The sequence below is a fragment of the Pongo abelii genome, chromosome 2 (genome assembly GCF_028885655.2).
Source record: "Pongo abelii isolate AG06213 chromosome 2, NHGRI_mPonAbe1-v2.0_pri, whole genome shotgun sequence".
Lineage (NCBI taxonomy): Eukaryota > Metazoa > Chordata > Mammalia > Primates > Hominidae > Pongo > Pongo abelii.
Window position 1 is genome coordinate 176,906,756 of NC_085928.1, and position 27,527 is coordinate 176,934,282.

Here is a 27,527-nt window from a genome sequence, read left to right on the forward strand (position 1 = left end):
TTTACTTACATTTATTTAATTATAGATTGTGTTGAATATTTCAACTATATTTGTGTTCTAGTTTATCAGTGAATATTATATTATACTTGGTGCTTATATATTTTTTCTTTTTTATTTCTATGATGTCTTAATAGATATAATAACTTACCATTTATTTAACTTACTACTACACATGTTTTACAACTGTTATTTTAACTTTTTAATATATTAAATCTTTATATTCATTTTATTGTGATTTTTCTTTTGTAAGCATAGAAAGGCTTTTTCCATTAGTGGTTAGATAAATATTATTTTCTAGTTCTTCCAGCATTTTTTAAATTAAACTTGTTAGTTCCTTTGTAATTTACTTTTTTGTCTGTTGAAATAAAGAATATCAATTATTTTTTTCTGATTTCTAGTTGATTATGGCTTTTTTTCTGCTGTATAAAGCATCTTGAATAAAATAAAGTATATTTCTGGGCTATTTTAATTATCTCTCTGGTGTAATAAAATGCCACATATTTTAGCTTTTATAATGTATTTATATAAGAAAGAGTAATTCATTACTCATCTTTGGTCAGAATTTACGTCTATGGTCCATTCTATTCTCTTGGAATAACTCTAAAGTCTACATATCAAGGTAAATAAATGACATTGTAAAATTCATTAAAATTTTATTAAGTCTACACATTAATTGGTGAATTTCTGACATCTTGCTCTATTTTTGTTCCAATTAAGGAAAATAAGACTTTCCTTCATAATTTTTTTCCCTTTATGTAATTTAAGAACATTTTACCTTTCCATTTATATCTGATTTAGACTAGTTTTATGTATTGTAATTATATTGTTACATTTGAGTGAAAATATTTTCATTTTAATTTAACTAGCTTTTAATGTTACATAGGAAGTATTTGTGTCCAAATACTATAATAGTGCCTCATATGAATAGTAATGTTGATTTATTGATATAGAGTCACAGTTTTTATTAACTTGTTATTTTATTACATTGTATATTGGGATACATTTTCTATGATACTTGCTTTGAAAGGATAATTAATTGATTCTTCAAAGCTTAGCATATGATGTTTTGACATTAGATTCCCATATTTCATTTAGTGTTTTATGATACAATTATATTTTTAGGATGTGGAGTCCTAATAATTATATTTTAGAAATATAAAGAGAACTCAAAAATTTAGTTTTAGTTTATCCCCAAGTCCTATTGATATGACTGTAGAAAGCATAGTGAACAGTTTAGAGAAAGCATGCTAAGAACTGGAAAGATATATCATAAGAACAGCAAAGGTTTTAAAGGGTTTCTGAATAGCATACAAATGGTATTATAGTAACCAAAATACTAGAACATAGTGAATGACTCTCAGAGCCCACCAGTGATAAGGTGGTAGTCAAGATAGGGATCATTTTTCACTGACAGCCTTTCCTGAGAGCCTGCCAGTAAAATACAATGATGATCAGAAGAGGAAAGAAGAGGGGAAATAACCAGTGTGACTTGTTGAAAAGAAAAAATGGTCCTATAGCCTTCCACATCTCTTTCCATCCAACTTTATTCCAAACGTGATGTTTTATCCTGGACTGAAAACAGAGAAATTCTCTCTAACAAATTAGAGTAATTTTCCTGAAAATCTTTGGACTTGTAGACTGGGAGTTCAGCCCCAGACCCAAGCCTCATAATTTTGTCAGCTGGGAGGAGAGAAAACTGAGCATCTGTCTGTTGAAGTGAAAGTTGTCAGGTCATGAGATCTGCCTGGAAACAAACCTATATTAAAGGAAAAGCCCAGCAAAGGCATATGAAAACCACAAAGCCACCTATGGTAATCAAAGTCATTACTCATTATAAATAGAAAAAGAAAATCAAAGTACTCGAAAATAAGAATCAATGTGAACTTGAAATACATGAAACCTCATGAGAAAAAGAAGTACTTGAAAAGATTCCAAATTAGCACCTTCAATGATATTTTTTGGAAGATAATCCACCTATAAGAATTGGTTGGTTTTAAAAAGGAAAAAAAGAAATAGTATTCAAAATAGAAGAATAGGCCAGGCGCGATGGTTCACGCCTGTAATCCCAGGACTTTGGGAGGCCAAGGTGGGCAGATCACAAGGTCAAGAGATCGAGACCATCCTGGCCAACATGGTGAAACCCCCGTCTCTACTGAAAATACAAAAAAATTAGCCAGGCGTGGTGGCGGGGGCCTGTAGTCCCAGCTACTCAGGAGGCTGAGGCAGGAGAATTGCTTGAACCCGGGAGGCAGAGGTTGCAGTGAGCCAAGATCGCACCACTGCACTTAAGCCTGGTGACAGAGCAAGACTCTGTCTCAGAGGAAAAAACAAAACACAACAAAAAGCAGAAGAATAATTATTGACAATGAAAAATATGATGACTTCACTTTTAAAAGTGAAATAGAACAGTGATAAAATTGAGGAACCTAAGGAAAATAAGATAGATAAAAGAAAGCTAAGAGATTAAGGATTAATTCAGAATGGCAAATATCAACCAGAAAGTACTTCTGATTGAAATTACTTCTAGAATGAAAAGATGTGGGAAATAGATGAAAGATATCAATAGGTATTAAAAGGTTTTGCTCTTGTTGCCCAGGCTGAAGTGCAATGGTGTGATCTTGGCTCACCGCAATCTCTGCCAGAGCGATTCTCCTGCCTCAGCCTCCGGAGTAGCTGGGATTACAGGCGCCTGCCACTAAGCCTGGCTAAATTTTTATATCTTTAGTAGAGACGGGGTTTCACCATGTTGGCCAGGCTGGTCTTGGATTCCGGACCTTGTGATCCACCCTCCTCAGCCTCCCAAAGTGCTGGGATTACAAGCGTGAACCACGGCGCCTGGCCTAAAAGATTTTTTTTCAAAATGGAGAGTAAAAACAAATCTTCACATTGAAAAGACTTGATGAGTAATAAGAAAGAGATGCAGAGCTAGAAATACCTAATGTATGACAGACTATAAAGAATTTTTTTTTAAATCTAAAAATATTCAGAGAAAATGTACAAAGCTTGTAAGTAAAGTTGAATACTAGAAGTTCCCAAAGAAGGAGAACAATTTGTTTCTACAACTTTATGTCCTATTAGATTCAAGTGAAAGAAAGAAATAAGGCATTTTAGTTACAACACTATTCAAAAAGTCTCCTCCACACTCCACCATGCATCTTTTTTGAAAAAAAAAATTTTGGGATGTACTTTAGTAAAACAGACTGAACTCCAGAGGAAAACATTGAATCCCAGAGACAGGCTATTAACGTCATAAGACAAAATTTAGAAAGCAATCATTCTGAAAGTTATTGCTATACAACTGGCCTAAAAAGTAAATACTTAACCAAAATATAAATAAGAAGTTGAATTATTCTAGTAAATAATAAAAATGCACTTATTTCTTCCTTCACTAAAAGAACATTAATTCTTGAGGAAAAAAATGTTTAAAACTAGAAAAAGTATAGTCTAAATATAAAGCATCTTATAGTAGAAATTTGAGTATTTGAAAGAGGAAATTTGAAAGAAAGAGGAAATAGATATGCATATATATATATATATGGCATGAGGACCTAGGGAAAGTTACAGATTCTTAAATACTCTTTCACTCAAAATACATAGAAATACTGGGGGGAAAATCCCAATTCATGCTTAACTGAACTCAGAAAAAAGGGAAAAAATCCACTCAGACCAATACATTAAGAGGAAACTGCTAACCAGAGTAATAAGATGACATTGAAACCTCAAGGTCCATCAAAAAAGATGCAGAAACTTCTGATTTCAGTGCAAGAATTTTAACAAGAATACCTGACAAGAGAAAAGGCCTTGGCCTCCCTGAGGAGATAATAATTTCAGAGAACTGGATAAAGAGAACTCAGCCCTGTAAAAATTTGAAGAAAAGTGTTCTGAGAAGGAGGGAGCAGTATAAAACCCCCAAAGCAGAAGGGCCTTGGGGCAGTAAGGCTGTGGTCTAGTGAGCAAGAAAGAATGTAGTAGAAGTAGAGATCAAAGGTTTAGACACAATCCAGGTATGTAAGGCTGTAATTGTGATAAATAGCTTTGATTTGAAACTAAACTCAATGGAAAGCCATTAGAGGGTTTCAGGAAGGAGTGATGAAATCAGATTTAAAATAAAAATTGGATGTTGCTCTGGGTGAATAAAATAGATAATGCATAAGTGCTTAATCCAGTTCCCATCATAGAATAAGCACTGCATAATAGATAACTGATTCTTCAACAGAAGCAAATATGTAAATGGTCAATTTGTTTCTTAATTATTTTCACTAGTTACATCATTTCTGCCTGTAGTACCACAAACTTTTCATATTTCCCTTTCATTTCTACAAATATATCTTAGGGCTAAAATCAAAGCTGATCTGAAAGTTTTTGGTGGATAATAGGGATCATTTTGGCTTAAGGAACTAAGGAATTGTCTGGGTCTTCACGGGGTTCCAAGAAAGAAGAGGTTACCACATTGCCCAAAGCAAAGAGATTAGTGATTCCAGAAAAGAACTGCTACGTTATCTAAAAGACAGCATCTATTAAGGCTATTGTGCCCATTAAATGCAGATTAATGGCATGAGGCTAGCAGAAAGGAGGGGAGACAAGAAGAGAACTAGGCCTATTGATTTTTTTTCCAAGATTGTAAATTGAGTACAATATGAGAGATGAAGAGTTCTAAATCGTCCATGTTTACTTATGCAGCATCTCTTCACATTCAATAGAATCTCTTCACATTCAATAGAATCTCTTCACATTCAATAGAATATCACTTTGATTACTTTAACCAATGCAAAAAAAAAAAATGTCAAGTGCTAGCATCTTTAATTTCCTTCTTCACTACCAGAATTTGTTTTGTTTAGAGGCAAGTCTGGTTATCTCTGCTTGGAGTCAATTCTTCTGGCTTTCTTCTTGATCATTTACAGAATGAAGATTTGCTCTAAGAAAAATAAGCATGTTTCTTGTTTGATGTTTTGCTTTTGTTTAGCATCTTAGTCTTTTTCTCATCTGAAGTTTTGCTATATCCAAGTGTGGTTAGATTAATATAAGTGATTATTTTAAGATTATACTATAATATGGGAAGTATTAAAAATTGGTTTGTTTTTGAAATTAAAAATTGTTATAGTAGACAGCAACCTGCTATTTCCAGGTTAGTTTTAATAGTAAAATGTCACATAAAAAGCACACTTTAGAATCAATAAAAGATATTTCTCTTTCTAATTTGACAAATGAAATTTTAGTTATGATGCTGAAATTCCATTATCACCATCATTTAAACATACTTAATGTGGACATGCTGGGCACATGTTGCTAGCATAAACACATTTGGCTCATATGTAAGATTTAATTTCATCTCAAGTTTGGAAATAGAATTCCAGGCACAAAGCCTCAAATTGCAGTGACAGGTTCCATGGAACACTCCTAGGTATGGCTCCACAGAGTGATGAAAAGAGGTGGTCCTGTGATAGGTAGATAGATAGGCATGAACAGGGCAGGAGAGGACTCTTCCCCCAACACACTAGAAATGTCAGGTGATGGTTTGGCAATTATCACATTGCCTCTCTAAAAGTGATAGATTGGCAGCCTGCACCAGGGAGAGGCCATTTCCTGATGGTCCACACCTGTTAACATTAAAGTGTTAATTAAAGGCAGACACCAGGGAGAAACAACTTCCTACACATGCACATTGTATTGTATATATAATGGAATATATATATATATATAGGAATATATATACGTATATATAGGAATATATATATATATAGGAATATATATATATATATAATGGAATATATATATAAAGGGTAGTTCATTAAATGTTAACTCACATGATCACAAGGTTCCACAATAGGGCATCGGTAGACTAAGGAGCAAGGAGAGTCCAAGTTCCAAAACTGAAGAAGTTGGAGTCCGATGTGCGAGGGCTGGAAGCATTAGCATGGAAGAAAGATGTAGGTTGGGAAGCTAGGTCAGTCTCTCTTTTCACATTTTTCTGCTTGCTTATATTCTTGCCACACTGATGTTAATCTCCTTTGGCAACACCCTCACAGACACACCCAGGATCAATATTTTGTGTCCTTCGTTCCAATCAAGTAGACACTCACTATTAACCATACCAAGTCTACCCCTTGTCAAACTTGAACCCGTACAAGATCATACATGATCTTCAAATAAAAACAATAAAAAGGTCATAATTACACTTTAGATAATACAGCTATCCTTCATACAACCGGAAACACACCAATCCCCCACACAAATACTATTACATAAAGTTAATAATACCTAAATGCTGATGTGAGGTCAGTAAATTTTATGTCACATGATAAAGGAGAAAGAAAATACAATGGAGATACTTTCTTAGTACAAGTGTATACATGCACAAACATGTTTTTAACAAAAGAAGGAGGAAATACTCATGATGATATAGTGTACATTTCTGCAGCTGGTCACATGGTTATAGCTGATATTGATGACTACATTTTTCTACTATCCATTCTGTATTCCTTTTGCCTTCAGCAAACACCACAGTAGGTCGTGGTTTTCTTTTTGTTTGTTTGTTTTTTCGTTGTGGAGTGAACCAAACTTTCATTCCTGAAGGGTCTGGGTCATTTGTAGTTTTGCCTGGATTGGGCTGTTGCAGTTTCCTATTGATCTTAATCACAGGGCATGCTAATACTAAGAGACACCCTAATGGATCTCCTATATTCCGTGCATATTCTTTCCTACCTCAGTTGTGAGGTAGTAAACTGATTATTTCTTGATAGTCTGGGTTGATCACCCCAGCCAAAACCGTAACTCCCTTCTTAGCCTCTTGACTTAAAAGTAGGAGCCCAAACTGTCCAAGTGGCCATCTTAACTTTGAGTTTAATGGAATCATTGTTGTGCGTCCTGCTGGCAGTGTTCCTCAATCTGGAACTAAGACCTCTAGGCCAGCAGAATGTAATGTTGCAGGAAGAGAAAGCAAAAATTTTGCTAGCGGATCAGTAGGGGTGATGGTGCCATGGCCTTCTGGAGAACTTTGCCCCAGCCCTGCAAAGTATTGTCACCCAGTTGGCATTGTAATTGTGACTTCAAAAGGCCATTCTACCTTTCTATCAATCCACTGCTTCAGGATGATGGGGAACATGATAAGACCAGTGAATTCCATGAGCACGAGCCCACTGCCACACTTATTTACCCATAAAGTGAGTGCCTTGGTCAGAGGCAATGCTGTGTGGAATATCATGACCATGATGGTGGATAAAACATTCCGTAAGTCCACAGATGGTAGTTTTGGAAGAAACATTGCATGCAGAATAGGCAAACCCATATCTGGAGTAAGTGTCTATTCCAGTGAAGACAAACCTCTTCCCTGTCCATGATGGAAGAAGTCCAATGTAATCAACCTGTCACCAGGTAGCTGGCTGATTACCCCAAGGAGCAGTGCCATATCAAGGGCTCAGTGTTTATCTCTGCTGCTGGCAAATTGGGCACTCAACAGTGAGTGTAGCCAAGTCAGCCTTGGTGAGTGGAAGTCCAGGTTGCTGAGCCCATATGTAACCTCCATCTCTGGAACCATGGCCACTTTGTTCATGGGCCCACTAAATGATGACAAGGATGGTTGGAGAAAAAGGCTGAGTGGTGTCCACGGAACGGGTCATCCTATCCACTTGATTATTTAAATTCTCTGCTGCTGAGGTCACCTGATGGTGAGCAGTCACATGGAATACAAATATCTTTACAGTTTTTGACCACTCCGAGAAGTCTATCCACATACCTCTTCCCCAAATTTCTTTGTCATCAAATTTCCAATCATGCTTCTTCCAAGTCTCTGATCATCCAGGAAACCATTGGCAACAGTCCTTGAATCAGTATATAATCACACATCTTGCCATTTCTTCTTCCATGCAAAGTGCACATCCAGGTGCACTACTTGAAGTTCTGCCCACTGGAAAGATTTCCCTCCGCTTCTGTCCTTCAGGGATGTCCTAAAAAGGGGCAGTAGTGCTACACCCATCCACTTTTGGGTTGTGCCTGCATATTGTGCAGAAACATCTGTAAACCAGGCCCTAGTCTTTTCTTCCTCTGTCAACTGATAATAGGGAGCTCCCCATGAGGCCATCAGTGCAAGCTGGGGGAGAGAAGGCAGGGTGGCAGAAATGGAGACCCTTAGCATTTGAGCCACTCCCTCATGTAACTTACTTGTGCTTTCAGAACCTGCTCAAGCCCAATCACATATAGACCACTTCCATTTGATGATGTAATGCTGCTGTGCACAACCCACTTTATGGCTAGATGGGGCAGAAACCACGCAGTTCATGATAGGCAGTTCAGGTCACATGGTGACTTGATAACCCATAGTCAAACGTTCGGTTTCTACTAAAGCCCAGTAACAGGCCAAAAGCTGTCCCTCAAAAAGAGAGTAGTTATCCACAGAAAATGGCAGGGGCTTGCTCCAAAATCCTGGAGTCCTCTCCTGTGATTTACCTATGGGGGCCTGCTAAAGGCTCCAAACAGCATTCCTATCTGCCACTGACACCTCAAGCACCATTGGATCTGCTGGGTTATATGGCCCAATTGGCAGAGCAGCTGGCACAGCAGACTGGACCTGTTGCAGAGCCTTCTCCTGTTCTAGACTCCACTCAAAACTAACAGCCTTTCAGGTCATCAATATATGGGCCAGAGTAACACACCCAAATGAGGAATGTGTTGCCTTCAAAATCCAAATAAGCCCACTAGGTGTTATGCCTCTTTCTTTATTGTAGGAGGGACCAAATGCAGCAACTTTTCCTTCACCTTAGAATGAGTGTCATGGCAGGTCCCACAGCACTGGACCTCCTGAAATTTTACTAAGGTAGAAGGTCCTTGAATTTTAGTCAGATTAATTTTGCATCCTCAGGCATGCAAAGGTCTCACCAATAATTCCAGTATGTTTGCTACTTCTTGCTCACTGGATCCAATCAGTGTAATGTCATCAATGTAATGGACCAGTGTGATATCTTGCAGAAGTGAAAAGCGATCGAGTTCTCTCCAAATAAGATTATGAAACAAAGCTGGGGAGCTGATATTGCCCTGCAGTAGGACAGTAAAGGTATATTGCTGGCCTTGCCAGCTGAAGGCAAATTGCTTCTGGTGGGCCTTGTAGACACAAGTGGAGAAAAAGGCATTTGCCAAGTCAATGGCCGCATACCAGGTACCATGAGATGTGTTAATTTGCTTAAATAATGAAACCACATCTGGTACAGCAGCTGCAATTGGAGTCACCACTTGGTTAAGCTTATGATAATCCACTGTCATTTTCCAAGATCCATCTGTTTTCTGCACAGGCCAAATGGAAGAACTGAACAGCGATGTGGTGGGAATCACCTCTCCTGCATCTTTCAAGTCTTTGATGATGGCACTAATCTCTGCAATCCGTCCAGGGATGCGATATTGTTTTTGATTTACCATTTTTCTAGGTGGAGGCAGCTCTAACAGCTTCCATTTGGCCTTTCCCAACATAATAGCCCTCTCCCTACCATTCAGGAAGCCAGTGTGGGGTTTCTGCCAGCTGTTTAGTGTGTCTATATGCCAATTATGCATTCTGGTAGTGGGGCAATGACCATATGTTCCTTCCACCATTATCCCACACACTTAAAATCCATTCCTATGTCTATTCTCCAGATTTCTGTTTATATAAATTAGAAATCTCAAGCAGTTCTTTTCAAGTGTAGTGCACATCCTCATGGGTCACACTCTCAACCTCACCTCTAGGGGCCTGCCGGGACTTTAGTCTAGTTATAGGTCTAGAGGTAAAGAGGGGTGTTGAGGGTGGCTCCTGAGAAAAATCAACATTATCTTGCTTGGCAACTGCCTCAGAGGAGGCCATCAATTTGCCTCAGGAAGCACAGGGTTTATCTCCTTAGACAATAATGGAAAGGCTGATGGCAGCATGGGTTGGAGAGGGGATGTTGCCAGTACTAGGGATGCAGAAGCTGTTCCTTCTAGCGAAAAAGGTTCATCAGAGTTTATAAACTCAGTGTCCTCAGCTTCATCAGGGTCCTCCTACACATCCCCATTCCAAGTTACAGGGTCCCATTCTTTTTCAATCAATGTCCTCACTTTAACAGTAGACACCTGGCAAGGCTGTGCATGTAACTTTTGTTGCAGCTCAGCTCAGCTCTCACATAATAAGAGGTTGTAACTGTTCTTCCACAATTTCGGCTCTCTGCAGGAGATAAGACTCTCATTCAGGGCAATCTTAGCAGATTTGAGGCTCAGTATCTGCTTCTGAAGCTGGGAGATAGAATCCTTGAGTTCATCATTTTCTTTCACCACGTTGTCTACTGAGCCTAGGTGCAACAAACTAGCTTCATTATGTTCCATGGTTCTGCACATATGGTCGAAGGTATTATGTATAGTGTCACTAAACTCTTTGCCTCTCATGAGCGATGAAACAGGTGTGTCAAATGCATTTATTTTGCATAACTCTCTAAATAGGGCATGCCAAGGACTATCAGTGTTCTCCATACTATTAGAAGTAGAATCCTCATCAACTTGTTGATGTTTACAAGCAATCATCATTTGGTTTCATCTGATTTTCTCCACTTTTATTTTCTCCTATTTATATTTTATTATTTATTATTTCTTTTCTTCTTTTTTTTTTTTAGTATTCAAAAAAATTATTTTTATTTTTATTTTTATTTTTTTCTTTTTTTTTTTCTTTTATTATTATTATTATGATTATACTTTAGGTTTTATGGTACATGTGCGCAACGTGCAGGTAAGTTACATATGTATACATGTGCCATGCTGGTGCGCTGCACCCACCAACTCGTCATCTAGCATTAGGTATATCTCTCAATGCTATCCCTCCCCCCTCCCCCCACCCCACAACAGTCCCCGAAGTGTGATGTTCCCCTTCCTGTGTCCATGTGTTCTCATTTTCAATTCCCACCTATGAGTGAGAATATGCGGTGTTTGGTTTTTTGTTCTTGCGATAGTTTACTGAGAATGATGATTTCCAATTTCATCCATGTCCCTACAAAGGACATGAACTCATCATTTTTTATGGCTGCATAGTATTCCACGGTGTATATGTGCCACATTTTCTTAATCCAGTCTATCATTGTTGGACATTTGGGTTGGTTCCAAGTCTTTGCTATTGTGAATAATGCCGCAATAAACATACGTGTGCATGTGTCTTTATAGCAGCATGATTTATAGTCCTTTGGGTATATACCCAGTAATGGGATGGCTGGGTCGAATGGAATTTCTAGTTCTAGATCCCTGAGGAATCGCCACACTGACTTCCACAAGAGTTGAACTAGTTTACAATCCCACCAACAGTGTAAAAGTGTTCCTATTTCTCCACATCCTCTCCAGCACCTGTTGTTTCCTGATGATTGCTTGTAAACATCAACAAGTTGATGAATCACTAGCTAGAACAATAAATAAAAAGAGACAACAAAGTAATCAAAACTGAGAATGAGGGAATAGAAAACCAGATACTACAGACATTAAAATGTTAATAAAGGGAAATTCTGATCAAATTTATGGCAAAAAGTTGAAAACTTAGATAAAATGGACAAACTCCTTAAAAAGTGAAACCAAAATAGACACAAGGAGAAATAGAAAATCTTAATAGTACTACATCTATTAAATAGGTTGTAATTATTTTAAAAAAAGCAAACATTCATGAATAAAAAACTTCAGGTCCAAAAAAAAAAAAAAAAAAAGAAGTAGAATCCTTAGCATATTGGGGTCTAATCATATTAAGCAGCCAACTCCATGAACCCCAAAGCCAACAAAATAACTCCGTCCTTAATATTCTATTCCACTAGACCCATTCCTGGTGCCAAAATCTGTATTAGTCCAGGGTTCTCTAGAGGGACAGAACTAATGGAATATATATACATAGAGAGAGAATAGATATAGACATAGATATAGATAGAGAGAGAGAGAATATATTATATTATATATATGTATATATAATATATATTTATGGGAGTTTATTAAGTATTAACTCACACAAGGTCCCACAATAGGACATCTTCAGGCTGAGGAGCAAGGAGAGCCAGTCTGAATTCCAAAACTGAAGAACTTAGTCCAATATTCGAGGGCAGGAAGCATCCAGCATGGAAGAAAGATGTAGGCTAGGAGGCTAGGCCAGTCTCTCTTCTCACACTTTTCTGCCTGCTTATATTCTAGCCAGGCTGGTAGCTGATTAGATTGTGTCCACCGAGATTAAGGGTGGGTCTTTCTTTCCCAGCTCACTGATTTAAATGTTAATCTCTTTTGACAACACCCTCACAGTCAGACCCAAGATCAACACTTTGTATCCTTCAGTCCAATCAAGTTGACACTCAGTATTAACCATCACACACATTAAGAGACAGAAATGACAAAGGATGATCTAGGGGACACTCCACTGGAAAAAGGAAGAAAGCCTCAGATGGTCATGTCTATAACTCTCTAAACACACTGCTGTGCTCAATTACCAAGGCCAAGGGGAGCACTGCACATATGGAAAGCCCATCCAAAGGGAAGAATCATGGGAAAGAGGTGAGACTATAAAGTCCTAGGATCAAGATTAAATGCCCCATCTTTTTCTCTCTTTGACCTTCAGACTCCCACTTGCATCTCTTCCAAGGGTGCTTTCCTTTCTTTACTGTTCTAAGTCTTTTTTAAGAAACGTCCACTCCTGCTCTGGAACTTGCCTTGATCTCTTTTTCTGCTTTATGTGCCTCAGTCTAATTCTTTCTTCTGAGGAGGCAAGGGCTGAAGTTGCTGCACGTTTACAACGCAGCCCGTAACTCAGGGTAACCAGGATCTCTTTCACATGTAACAGTTCTAGCAGCAAAATTCCGTTCCATTGTCTACATCTATGCTTAAGGCAATACAAATATTTTTTAAATTGTCTTAAATATTAAGACCATTAAGGGTTTTCATAAATAACAAATTTTACAGTGATTCTTTTAAAAGCACGGTTTGAATACTATTATTATTTACAATTTTGCAAGGAAAATAAAATCACTATGGCTTAGTGAAGTGCATGCCCATGTAAGGACAGTAGATTATTGAGTTAGAATTCAGGTTCTATTGAAAATAGAAAGCAGGGCTGGGTGCAGTGGCTCATGCCTGTAATTCCGGCACTTTGGGAGGCTGAGATGGGTTGATCACTTGACCCAGGATTTGGAGAGCAGCCTGGGCAACATGGCATAACCCCATCTGTACAAAAAATACAAAAATTAGCCAGGCATGGTGGCACATGCCTGTTGTCTCAGCTACCCGGGGAACTTGAGCTCAGGAGGTCAAGGCTGCAGTGAGCCATGATTGCACCACTGCACTCAAGCCTGGGTGACAGAACAAGACCTTGTCTTAAAAAAAAAAAGCAGCACCAGAAGTTGCCTATAATTGTTAAGTAAACAAACAACACAGTCTCTTACACATATATCAAAGTATAATTTCAGTCATATAACCTTTCAGGAAAGTACTAATAGTCCATTAAATTAAAATTAGTATATAGAATTTTCCACCTCTAGTCTAGTACCTAGTCTGGCCAAATTCATTTCAAGAAGGCCTAGAATGTGCTTTTCTGCCCATAAGCTTAAATACATTTTATTTATTAGTAACCATTTTAAGTATTATCTACATGTCTCTGAAATAAACATCACTTAGAATAATAAATATTATACACACATACATACACAAATTAATTCTGGTTTCTAAAGAAATATCTTAATATTTGGTCCAAAAATTTTAATCTCATCCATGATAATATTGATGCTGCTCTTCTCTCAGCAATATAATATATTTTATGTTACATAAAACTTACTGGCAAATAAAATTTTAAAAATCGAGAATGGGATGGAAACAACTATAAATAAGCATATATTGTGTTCATTTTTATTGCATTTGGTTTCTTAAAACAAATTCTCCATTGATATCCTCAGAACCCTCTTTTTTATTTTCTTACAGAGATTGTCAGAAATTGTAAAGGGGCTTGATTTTAACCTACCTATAACCTAACAAGTTAAATTACCAATGTTTCATGGAAGAAACTGGCAGAAAAAAATAAGAGCACAGGGTCAGAAACAAAGGAATTTATTTTTCATGGCACAGTAAGCAGCATGAGCCTCAATGTATTTCCAACATTTTCACTCAAGTTCTCAGGAACAGCAAATAGGTCCAGATAGATGCCTGGGCTCTCAGTGAGTTGCATTACAGGAAAAGAATCCAGAGCTTAGGAAACCCCAAATTTTGAAACTGGGCAGTAACATGTGCTCCAGAAAAGACATTGTTTTTATTATACTGGACAATAATCATTCATAATATTTGCTTTGGCATGAGACATATCTTTGTCTCTCAAACTGTGAGCACACCTGTCCTTCCCTCTAAAAGAATATATAATTTTTTCTTCCAAGACTGTTCACCATACAAAAATCCTTGAAAAAATAGCCCAGAACAAACAGAATAATGCCTTGCTCACAATGCATGCAGAAATGTGAGAGATCTATGTTACCAAACATTTATCTATTTTATATTTGCTGACAAATGTTCAACAATATCTATTTGAAAAACTCTGCCAGTTGTACTTCAGAGACCAAGAATCATAGAGATTAAAAATAATTGAAATAATTAATTGAGATCTATATAGAAAAATCAAGCTTTAGTTTAAATTCTGATGGTATTGAGCCAAAACTTTAGCAGATTTACAATATCATTTATTTAGTTAGAAATGTAAGGTTCCCTGATTTTCTAGTAAAGTTCTTATGATCATAAAGGGGCTTGTGAGAAAACCAAGATATGCTGGTCTTGCGTTCTTGTAGTGATGATAATGTACAATAGAAAATAAGACTCCAATGCTCATTTATCATTTATGATGACAGATTGAGAGCAGCTGCAAGCACAAAGCTGACAAGTCTGCCTAGGATGATGTACAGCACAAACCAGAATGATCCTAAGATGCATTAACTTTGTAATAATATACAGTGACCATTACTGATCTCATATGCAAGATGTTTGTGAAAATATATGAGGAAAAGGGAGGATTCAAAAAAAATAGTGTATTGTATGTTGACTTAAGACCACAGGATATTACACTTATAGCATAGGAGACTGCCGATTGTGAATTTCTTGGAGAAACATAAAACTTTAATTTCTTATAAATATATGCAAATGGGGCCAGGCACAGTGACTCAACGGCTGTACTCTCAGCACTTTGGGAGGCCAGGGAGGGTGGATTACTTGAGACCAGAAGTTCAAGACCAACTCAGGTAATACGGAAAAACCCTGTCTCTGAAAAAAAAAAAAAAAAATTAGTCTGGCATGCACCTGTAGTCCCAGCTACTGGGAAGGCTAGGTGGAGGATCACCTGAGCCCAAGTGGTTGAGGCTGCAGGGAGTGTGATAATGGCACTGCACTGCAGCCTGGTTGACAGAGTGAGATTCTGTCTCAAACAGAAATAAATAAATAAAACTAAATAAATAAATATATGCAAACACATCCATTACTTGACAAACGTTGTGTAATAATGACAGCCCAAGATCAAAACCAGGATATAATATAAATAAAAAGAAAGAATGTCTTAAATGCAACCAATACTTTTTCCTATTCATTAACTCACAAATGCTTGGACCTTATAGACACAGTACACAGATCATAAGAAACTCTGGCTAACAAAGCTACTTGTAAACCCAAAAACAGTAGATGTAACAGGAATCTATTCTGCTTCTAGAGTGGGATGATTTCAAATTGTGCCTCTCATCTGATGTAATTTCATTTGTTCTTAAACATATTTTTAATGAAAATCATAGAATAATTTATTTTTAAATCTTAAAGATAATCTAGCTTATTATCTTTATTTAATAAATTAGACTCAGAGAACAGATATGTGGTAAAGAAAAACATTAATTGAGTACTACTACAAAGATTATGTTAGGAACTTTATACATATTATCATATTTAGTTATCCCAAGATGCCTGAGAAAAAAAGCAATCTTATCCCGTTTTCTCAGAAGGAAACTAAGGACATGATGTTTCAATCCACATTCACGTTGAAATGAAGATTTTTAACAGTATTAACATTAAAGTAATGTACTCACTTGTTACCGTAAATATTTCTTAAACCAAGATCTTGCTGAGACAAGAGAGTTCCCTTGACCCCTTCATGGGACTCACGAAGGGGTGGCTGTCTTACTCATCCTGCAACTTTCAAACCCCTTGTGGGAGTGGGAGCATTCAGGTGAGTGGGTGCAGAGGCTGTGATGAGTGTTTCTGGGCAGCAGCGGGAGTAGAACTCTTTGTGGTTTCATGGCAACATCTAGGGGTTGCCCACAATCCCCAGAACCCTGGAGGAACCATCTTTTAGCTTTGCTGTCTGTGGACAGCTTAAGTGTTAAACAGCTCAGTGGAGTGTCAGTGTGACAGCCTCTTGTACCCGCACCCAGGTCCTTGTCTGGCATCTAGGAAGAATGAGGCCATGCAAACAAATTGGAGGGTAGTGAATGCAGAGGATTTTTTTTGAGCAGTGGAAGTGACTCTCAGCAGGATGGAGAGATGAAAGGGAAATGGAGTGAGAAGGTGTTCTTCTCCTGGAGTTCAGCTGTCCCCAGCCAAACTCCTCTTAGACCATTCCTGTATGAACCGCTCTCTTACTGTAATCTCCTATATCCAGCTGCTGCCTCTCCTCTCAATGTTCAGGTACTTCTTCTCTTCTCTCCTTCTCTGCCCTGCCACTCCAATGCTCCACCACTCTGCCCATGGAAACTGGGGTTTTTATGGGTACAGGATGAGGGGTGGGGTGGTCTAGGGTGGCTTTGGCACCTGTTTTCAGGCAGAAAAACAGGAATGTATGCTCTCACTTAGGGTCAGGGGTCCAGGCTTGAGGGTGGAGCCATTGTCAGGTACTTTGTCCTTTTCTACCTACTATTTCCCTACCTCCTGTCTGTATCATTTCCCCATCTGAAAAGGCACATCTAACTGCCATTAGAATATGGACAACAACCAATCTTAGCTACTTTCTGCTAACAAGGGGCACTGTTTTGGGGAAAATGGCAGTCAGATTCCTTGCACAGGTCTACCTAAGGGTCCCCAGCAAAAGTGAGCCATCATCTGAAGCTCCAGTTGCCTGACCATTTGATGTTTGATGGTCTCTAGATGAGAGAGCAAAAATAAACAAATAAATAAATAAATAAATAAATAAATAAATAAATAAAAGTTTTACAAGGTTAAGTGTGCATGGGTTAAACATGTGTATTATACAAGGAAAGAATCTAGTGCCAGATTATAGAAATAAGAAAGAAAGTACAGTAATTCTTCTGAAAACAGTATTGTGCCTCGTGGTATAGAACAGAATGAAGGTAAGAACAGAAAGCATAGGCAAGACTATAAAAAGGATATCCATGGAAGGTTAATTATTAACACTTATCTTTTGTAATCTTTAGCTTGAGGTCCCAGTGATGGTTAACACTGAGTGTCAACTTGATTGGATTAAAGGATGGAAGTGTTGATCCTGGGAGTGTCTGTGAGGGTGTTACCAAAGGAGATTAACATTTGAGTCAGTGGGCTGGGGAAGGCCAATCCGGTGGGCACAATCTAATCAGCCACCAGTGAATATAAAGCAGACTGAAAAATGTGAAGAGATGAGATGGGCCTAGGGCCTAATCTTGCAGCCCACATATTTCTCCTGTGCTGAATGCTTCCTGCCCTCAAATATCACACTCAGTTTTGGGACTCAGACTGGCTTTTATTGCTCCTCAGCTTGCAGACAGCCTATTGTGGGATCTTGTGATCATGTAAATTAATACTTAATAACCTCCCATACACACACACATATATATGTATATCCTATTAGTTCTGTCCCTCTAAGAGAATCCTGATTACATACAGTCCCTCCGCCACCATGCCTGGCTGATTTTTGTATTTTTAGTAGAGACGCGGTTTCACCATGTTGGCCAGGCTGGTCTCGAACTCCTGACCTTGTGATCCACTCGCCTCAGCCACCCAAAGTGCTGAGATTACAGGCGTGAGCCACCACACCTGGCCAAGGAGATTATTTTTAAGGCAAGTCTCCCAAGCATTAATGACCTGCTAAACAGTTTGTATCAGGTTTTTAGCTGAGAACAGTCTCTGGAGAAGTTGACAGATTTTATCCTTACCTAGGTGAAAGGCCTAATGAAGCCTTTTAAGAACTTTCCATTAGCTGTTAGCCAGCAGATGAAGCTTGCCATCCTCTGATTATAGTCATCCTGAGGACTGAAAGATGTATCCCCAAGAGGTAGCCTATTCTATTTCCACAGGGGAATATTGTGGTTTTATTTCTCTGATGGGACCCTCCCAGATCAGTGGGGCTTCAAGTGGGTCAGAAATTTGGGCCCCTCTCACTGCTGATCTAGCTACTTGGTCTGCCAGCCTATTTTCCTCAGCTATTTCATCCATCTCTTTTTGGTGGCCTTTACAATGTATTACTGCCACTTTCTGTGGGAGGAAAACTGAGGGTAATAGTTATTAATTTCCTGATGGTATTTAATGGGAGACCCATTAGCCATGAGGAAGTTTGTCTCTTTCCAGATAGTGGCATGGGCATAGAGGACTGGGAAAGCGTACTTAGAATCAGTATAAATGCTGTTTTTCCTTTGCTTAATTTGAGCACCCTCATGAGGGTAATTAGTTCAGCTACTTGAGCACTTGTGCCCAGGGAGAGAGATGTGCTGTGTTAGTCCATTTTCACACTGCTGATAAAGACATACCCGAGACTGGAAAGAAAAAGATGTTTAATTGGACTTACAGTTCCACATGGCTGAGGAGGCCTCAGAATCATGGCAGGAGGTGAAAGGCACTTCTTACATGGTGACAGCAAGAAAAATGAGGAAAATGAGGAAAAATGAAGAAGAAAAGCAGAAACTCCTGATAAGCCCATCAGGTCTTGTGAGACTTATTCACTATCATGAGAATAGCAGGGGAAAGACAAGCCTCCATGATTCAATTACCTCTTCCTGGATCCCTCCCACAACACGTGGGAATTCTGGGAGATACAATTCAAGTTGAGATTTTGGTGAGGACACAGCCAAACCATATCATGTGCTTTCAACAATATCATTCAGGGTAACTATTGCATATCTTGCTTTATGGGTCCCGTGTTTAATAAAAGAACTTCCATCCATAAAGACAATCCAGTCTGAGTTCTCTAAGGGGGTTTCTTTGAGGTCCTCCCTAGCCTGATAGGTTTTTGCTACTATTTATTCACAGTCATGTTCAAGATCCCCACCTTCCCCTGGGAGGAAGGTGGCTAGATTTAAGGATACACAGATTGCTAACTGGACTGCAGGTCTCTCTAATAGCAGAACTTGATACCTGATATCTGTTAGCCAGAGAATCCCTGTAGAAGACAGTAGTTCTGCCATGTTATACAGGGGTATAAATGGTTAAGTTATTCGCCATGGTTAACTTAGTAGCCTCTGGTACAGCAAGGCTACCGCTGCAACTGCCCAGACACAGGCAGGCTACCCTTTGCCTACCAAATCAAGCTCCTTACTTAGGTAGCCTACAGGCTTCTGAGATGGACCCTGGGCCTGCGTTAGAAATCCCAGTGCCCTTCTCTTTATTTCTGACATGTAAAGGTTAAACATTTTCTCTATGGGGAGACTAAAGTCCTGTGTTAGAACTTCCAGTGCTACTCCCTTTCTTTCTGACACATAAAGATTAAACATTTTCTCTAAGGGGAGACTAAAGGCTGGTGCTTTAAGCAAGGCTTGTTTTAGTTGGCCAAAGGCTTTTCTAGCCTCTGGTTTCCAAATTAGAGAGTAAGTTTTAGCTGTCCTAGTCTCCTTTATTGGGTTATATAAGGGATGAGCTATTTCACCATACTAAGGAATCCATAGTATGCAGAATGCTATAATGCCTGAGAATCCCTCAGTTGCTTGAGGCTTTTGGGGAGGGAAAAGGAAGAGATGGGCTTAATCTTTTCTTTGCCCATCACCCTGGTCCCCTCTGACAAGACCAGGCCTAGGTACTTCACTGAAGTCTGATGAAGCTTAGCTTTATATTTTGAAACCTTGTATCCTCTGTTAGCCAGAAAATTAAGAACCTTCTGCCCTCTTGAGAGATTTCCTCAGTTGGGGCACACAGGAAAATGTCATCTACATATTATAAAACTTTAACCCAAGGATAAAGGAACTTGGAGAAGTCTCTTGACAATGCCTGCCTAAAGAAGTGGGGTCTTTCTTGGAATCCCTGAGTTAATACTGTCCAGTTTAACTGGGTGGTTTTGTTAGAAGGACCCTCAAATGCAAACAAATACTGGGAGTTATGGTGTAATGATATGGATAAGGAGGCATCTTTTAAGTCCAGGACTGAACCATTTGGTTACCTCTGGTATTTCAGCTAGCAGAGTATAGGGATTTAGAACCACCAGGTGTATTGGAACCACAGCCTCATTAACAAGGTGGAGGTCTGAACTAGGCTCCATTTCCTTTTGGGATTTTGTACCCCCTGATATTGGGGTATTACAAGGGCTGTTGCAGGGTTTAAGGAGGCTCTGCATCTTCATGTTATCAATGATGGCTTCTAGTCCTTTCTTAACCTCTGGTTTCGCGGGATATTGTTTCTGGGTAGAAAAGGATATGGGATCCTTAAGGTGGATCCAGATCATTGTGGTGGTTGTGGCTTAGTCAATCTTCTCTTCCCTTGAATTGCCCAAACTTCTGGGTTAATATAGGTCTCCACTAGGGGAAGACAAAGAGTTTGCCCTTGGGCTATCAGGATGGTGGTCCCCATATGGGTCAGACTATCCTTGCTCAACAGAGGAGTTGGGCTTTCAGGAATAATTAGAAATGAATGGATGAACAAAAGGTCTCCCCACCTACAACTAAGGGGTTGGGGAAAATATCAGGTTAAAAGCCTTCCTGAGATTCCCCTCACGGTTGTGCTAAGGGAGGAGAGGGGGCCTGGATGGAGAGGACAACCAAGAGACAAGCCCCAGTGTCCAAAAGAAGGTTCACTTTCCTCCCTTTGATTTCCAGAATTACTCAGGCCTTCTGGATGTTAATGGTGGTCTGGACCGCCAGAGCTGGGGAGAGGAGCCCCAGGATCCAACAGTTCTGCTGCTGGACCATTTGGGAGATTTGTTCTGGAGCCAGTTACCAGCATTCTCAGGGACAGTCTATCCTCCAGTGATCCCCACTGTGCATTAAACAGGGTCAAGATTTCTTCCTCCTGCTGCCTGGGAAATACTTAAAATGCTCTGGCTAGCCTCATCTGTAGCAATTAGCAGGTGCACCTTGGGAATTCTGGGGTTTGTGGGCTTGTCTAGTGGCCATCAACGCCTCTGTCTCTTTCCTGTGCATCCTCTCTCTCTCCTGGGCCTCCCTATCTCTATTATAAAAGATCTAGGTGGCCACTTTCAGAAGATTCTCTAAAGTAATATCTGGTCCCAGGGCCTGTTTCTGCAGCTCTCTCCTGATATCAGGGCTGCCTAAGTAATAAACTTATCCTTTAGGATCAGTTGTCCCTTGACTGAATCAGGAAATAGAGAGGCATGTTTTACCAAGGCCTGGAAGGCAGTGGGATTCTCATCTAAACCCTGGTCTATAATGGATAGCTTGGTATATTTGAGAGGCTTGGTCATAGTCCTGCATAGGCCTTCTATTATGCACTCCTGAAAGTGTCTCCCCTTCCATTCTCTCATCTTGTCACTGGGATGCCATCCAGGGTTATGCATTGGCACTGATTCTGCTCCAGGTGGATACAGTTCAGTACTTTCCTTGATGCTATATGTGATACAAAGCTCACCCCCAAATCTCTCTGCTTTCAGAGCAGCCTGCTTCTCAGGGTTCCCCAGGGTCTGATTCAAAAGTAACATAATGTCTTTCCCAGATAGTTCAAACACTTGGGTTAAATTCTGGAAAGCCTTTATCTATCTGACAGGGTCATCTGAAAACTTGCCAAGATCTCCCTTAATTTCACTTAAGTCCTGTAGAGAGAAGTGAACCTGGACCTTACTGGGGCCAAATTCACCAGGCATCTTTTGGAGGGCAAGAGTGAGACTGGGGCTTGTCTAGAGTAAGAATTTCTAGGAGAGGGCAAGCATGAGAAGGAAGCTGGATAGGGAGGATGCAGTGGACCCAGAGGAACAGGGCTGGAGGGAGCTGGCTCTTCTGCTGGGTGTGCCTCTGGGATTAGTTTCTTTAGTTTCCTGGGATTTTCTCTTGCAGCCTCTCCTGAAATGGCAAACAGGAGGGCTGGATCAATCCTACACTATTGGCAAAGGTCTGGATTATCCTTCAAGGTAAAGAAAGTCAGCACATATGGGGCCTTAGACCACTTGTCCTCATGTTTACAGAAAAGGTCCAACTGCAGGATGGTATTGAAATGAAAGGTTCTTTCCTGAGGCCAAGCCAGTCCTTCCTGTAAATCATAATTTGGTCAAGACTTTGTGCAGAGGTCTATGAGGTGTTTTTCCTCCAGAGTCTGAAGGTCAAAGCAGTCCCAGTGATTCACAATACACTCCAGAGGTTTATAAGCTGCGGGTGGTGAAGATAGCTGGTTGCCCATTCTGAAAGGGAAATAGGTGTCCCTCATTCCCCTTCCTTCTTTCAGTGATAACTCATGGTATGATGAAGATATAGTGGGCATTCCCCCTTTCTTTTTTATCTTTTTATCCCTAAGTGCTGTTGACGTTGGCAGGTGCCATCTATGAGTCCCAATGCGGCTTGCACCCATGAAGCAGGGAGGGCCTAGAGAGTAGGAATTTTCCACACTAACCTATGCCTCCATACACCCTACTGTTGACAACTTTTCAGTTCCCTGGGCCTCATCTATGCCACGGAGCATGGCATCCTTCCATGAAACGGAGATTTAATTGGCAGGAATTGGTCCTGTGCATTTACACTATGCCTATTGATTGTCTGGTTTCAGATCCCTCATATCTGTTTTTTGTTTGTTTGTTTTTGTTGTTGTTGTTTTATTTATTTATTTTTTCCCTAGAGCTTCAACTCAAAGTTTAGAATTGAGTTTGGGACAATATGTTGTCCCAGGGGTGCATAGACTCATTTAGATTAAGTCTCAGATGGGCCTTGCCAAGGGAAGAATCTATTGCTCTGTTGCTCTGTGGAAATAGGTTTCTTTAATCACTGTATCCCTCCCCAACTTCAAACCCAGGGGAGTAAAAGCTCTGTGAGCATGTGGTGGGAGGGAGCAGTGAGCAGGAGACACTGGTCAATTGGCTGCATCCAGGGCCCTGGCCTCCGTGATTGCCCTGGGGCTCAGGCAGTGTGTGCAGCTTACTCCCGCCCCACTTGGCCATTGGGTGTGGTTCATATGTGTGGCGAACATACCCAAAGGCCCTAGAAAGAGGGGGAGGGGGCAGAGAGGGGAACTGCTCTGTGCCTGCCCATCTCATGCACATGCCTGCAGTCACTGGGGTGAGGTTCAGGGACACACTTCTAGGAACAAATGGAAATCACATTATTCTGAATTGCACCACTGATGGCTGGGCCAAACGTACATTCTGCCTAGTATCATTGCCTCAGTCTGCAGCAAAAACTTTATCATTATAAAAGAAGAGATGGGAGCCATTTTGAACCATGAGAAAAGAAAGATACCATAGGAAAATCTGGGGTTTTGCCCAACGCCTTGACAGGCAGTCACGGACCAACCAGGTTCAGCCTTGGGGCCTTCTGGCAACACCAAGGAGTGATGACCAGATGCCATCAGTTGTCCCAGGACTTTTTCCTGGTCCCACATGATGGATAATCCTCTGTGAAGGGAAACAGAGTCAACTTTCCTTTCAGCCAAAAGAAAGAGGGATATGGTAGGGTCTTGGAAAAGAGAAGATCTGACAGTTCCACATTTTAACTCACCCTTCTGATGTAACCTGGAGGACCCCCCAGATGAGATGAGAGTGTTCCCTTAATGCTTTCATGGGACATGTGAAGGTGTGGCTCGCTTACTCAGACTGCAACTCTCAGACCCCTTGCAGGAGGGAGAGCATGCAGGTGAGTGGGTGCAGAGGCTGAGATGACTGCTTCTGGGCACCGGCAGGAGTAGAACTACACAAGGCCCCATGGCAGCCTCTAGGGGTTGCACATGACCACCAGAGCCCCAGAGGCCATATGTTACAGTGGGATCATTTAGCTTTACTGTCCTGGATTGCTGAAGTGTTAAACAGCTCAGTGGAGGTCAGGTTCCAGGAGGAATGAGGCCATGCCCACAAATTGGAGGTTGGTGAATGCGGAGGATTTTATTAAGCAGTGAAAATGGCTCTCAGAGAGATGGGGAGCTGGAAAGGGGATGGAGTGGAAAGGTGGTCTTTCCCTGGAGTTTGGCCATCTCTGGCCGAACTCCTCTCTGACTGTAGTGTCCCATGTCCAGCTGCTTCTCCTCTCAACATTCATACACTTCTTCAATTCTCACCTTCTCTGTTGCACTGCTCTGCTGCTCTGACGTTCTGCCTGGGGAAACTGGGGATTTTAATGGGTACGGGAGTGGGGACAAGGTGGGCCAGGGTGGTTTTGGAAAGGGCAACATCCAGGCAGGAAAATAGGAATGTATGTTCTCACTTCCAGCTGTGGGTCCAGGCTTGAGGGTGGAGCCCTCACCAGAGACCCTGACCTTTTCTAACTAGTATTTCTTTGCCTCCTGTCTATGTCAGTCTTGTGATGCAAACTTTTACAAATTTACAAAACAGACGTTTAGTTCAAACATAGCAGACATATTTTTTCTCTTATATGTTGTTTGAATTAATCATCCCATATGAATCTATAATGGTACCGCTCTAGCTACCACTCTTTTTCTCTTCTTACATTCAAAGTCAGAATTCCTAAAAGAGTAATCCCTAATCACTGCATCCACTTCTTTATATATTTCCATTAATTCACTAACCTATTATAGCCTGATTTCAGCTTCTTTCTCCAAAAGCAGTAAATGCCTATTAATTACATTGATGATCATTTATTTAACACTCCTGATCACATAACCCTAAAAATCTATAAATTACCTGCCCTCTGTAATGGATATTGTGCTGTATGCCTCCAAATTTATTTCACACACATCTCCATTAAATAGAACTTGTTTGGTTGGAGAAATGATTCATGCTCCAGATATAGTCCCTATTAAATCTGAGACAACCAAGGAATCACCCCCAGTAATACTGTGGCATAATAAGAAACATATATTTGTTCTAAGCCCATTTCTGGCACACAGCTCTTAAAACCTTTGGAATCTCCAATATGATGTGTCTTTTTGTGTACTAATAAGATAACTGATGGCTGGGAGCCCCTGGATATCCTCAAGATAGAGGTTAGATGCCAAGGGAACCAAGCTTATGATTAGAGGGTTGGACTTTCAGCTCTGGCCCCTTACCTTTGGGGAGAATAGGCTGAAGGTTGAGTTCATCACGAATGGCCAATAATTTAATCAATCATGCCTACATAATGAAGCTTCCACAACAAACCAAAAGAACAAGGTTTGGACAGCTTCTGGGTTACTGAAGACATTCACAGGGGCACATGTGAAGAAGGCATGGAAGCTCCAAAGTCCTTCCTCATATCTAGCCGTATATATCTTTTCATCTGGCTATTCTGTTGTATCATTTAAAATATCCTTTGCAATAATTTGGCATTACTAAGTAAAGTGTTCTCTTGAGTTCTGTGAACTGAACTGCTCTAACAAATTATTTAACCTTGGGAATGGGGTCATGGGAACCTCAGGTTTGTAGCCAAGGAAGACAAAAGCTGTGGGTAGCCCTGAAACCTACTACTTGTGATTGACATTCAAAGTGGGATTCAGTCTTGTGAGAGAAATATACAGATATCAGATAAAAGTGTGCTTATATATTGTGTGTTGTGCACATTTATACAGGTATATAAAAAACAGATAAAACTGATCACAACAGTTTTATCTATAGATGAGACTGAGAATTGAGAGAACTTTGATGTTATATATCATTGTGTTGTTTAAATTTTTGTTACAAACATCTATTGATTTTATAATTTATAAAAGATAAAGCTTTAGGCAAAAAAAAGAAATCAGATCCACCCATTCTAAAAGGGAAAGACCCAATACTCAGTGATAACTTTTGCCATAACTTTATCTAGACCTCATCAATGCTAGCTCAAAGATATATTAATCAATATTGATCTCATTATTTTGCATTCTGAGCTATCATTATGGACTTGATATTTTGTAGTTTAAAATAAGACTTTAGTTCTGAAATTTTGCCTATGCCTTAATTTCAATTAAAGTTAATTAATGAATAAAAATATATACATTTCATAGGCTAAAAAACACTCAGAAAAGAATTATGGTGTTGTACAGTAATTCAGAAAATATATATAATTTTATATTTACCTGAATAAGTATTGCAAAAATTAAACTGTCAGTATTCCACATTGTCCAATAAATGGAGTGGCATAATGTTCCAATTCTACCTGTTATTTTTATTTTTAAATTAAATGATGTAAATTAAATTTTCAGATAAAGTTTTCTTTAAATTCTCAATTTATTTATGTAAAAATATCTTGGATGAAAGAGTCCCTGTGGAAACTTACATAAATGATCGTAACTTTAGGTTGAAAGCAATATAAGGGATGATATAGTTTAGTTATTAATTCCCTCCAAATCTCATGTTGAATCGTATCTCCAGTGTCTGACACGGGGCCAACCTGGAAGGTGCTGGGTCATGGGGGAAGATTCCTCAGGAATGGCTTGGTACTGCCCCACAGCTCTCTTAGTTCATGATAGAACTGATTGTTAAAAATGGCCTGGCTTCTTCTTCCCTCTCTCTTGCTCTCTCTCACTGTGTGATATGCTGGCTCTGCACAGCTTTTTGCTGTGAGTAAAAGCTTTTTGAAGCCCTCACCAGAAGCAGATGCTAGAGTCATACTTCTTGTACAGCCTGCAGAACCATAAGCCAAATAAACCTCTTTTCTTTACAAATTACCTTGTCTTAGGAATTCCTTTATAGAAATACAGAACAGACTAATACAAGGGGTAAATTACAACTATTCAATTTTATGAAATTTTGAGATTATAATTCAAATCATATTAATATTGCAGGTAAAGTTACTACATAGCCCGTAGATGATCAGCAGTAATTTAATACAAAAATATAAAATTGTATTTAGTGACAATGGCCTATATATTTCAGCGTGAGAATAATTAAAGGAATTGAATAATGAACTTGGGATTTGGGAATACATGGACCAGGGCTGAAGTTCTAGCTTTATCAGCTAGAAATTTCTGAGCCCATTTTTCCTCATGAGAAAGTACTTTATAGCTTGATATGTCATTGAAGGTGTTTAGTTATGTAATAGATGCTCAGTGCAGAATACATGTAGTACTTATTCAGTAATTAAAGTCAAGGTAGTAACAGTTTTAAAAATACTTAATAAACATATGAAAAATGAAAATTTGGCTTACAGCTTCATGAAAAATGAGTTCTGCCTCATTCCTCCTTTTTAGCAAGATGCTTACATCTCTTTGATAAATTTCTGATGTTTTACTAAAGGTATACCGTTATACTTAATTGGTTTTACAAGTACTAAATAATGCCTATTAGGACATCATTTTGTTGATGAGGTAAGTTGAAATTT

At 39.4% G+C, this 27,527-nt stretch overlaps 1 long non-coding RNA gene and 1 pseudogene across 1 annotated transcript in view; both read right to left on the bottom strand.

The window, feature by feature from the left end:
• The window catches only part of LOC129058707 (uncharacterized), a 67,928-nt gene extending 55,176 nt beyond the window's left edge, over positions 1-12,752 (bottom strand). Inside the window, exons 1-2 of the long non-coding RNA XR_008524012.2 lie at positions 11,965-12,752; positions 5,805-5,900 (exon numbers count right to left, since the gene is read on the bottom strand). This is a non-coding gene — a long non-coding RNA (uncharacterized LOC129058707). The remainder of the gene's footprint in view (positions 1-5,804; positions 5,901-11,964) is intronic.
• Positions 6,108-9,560, bottom strand: LOC134761143 (uncharacterized; annotated as a pseudogene).
• Positions 12,753-27,527: the final 14,775 nt, after the last annotated feature.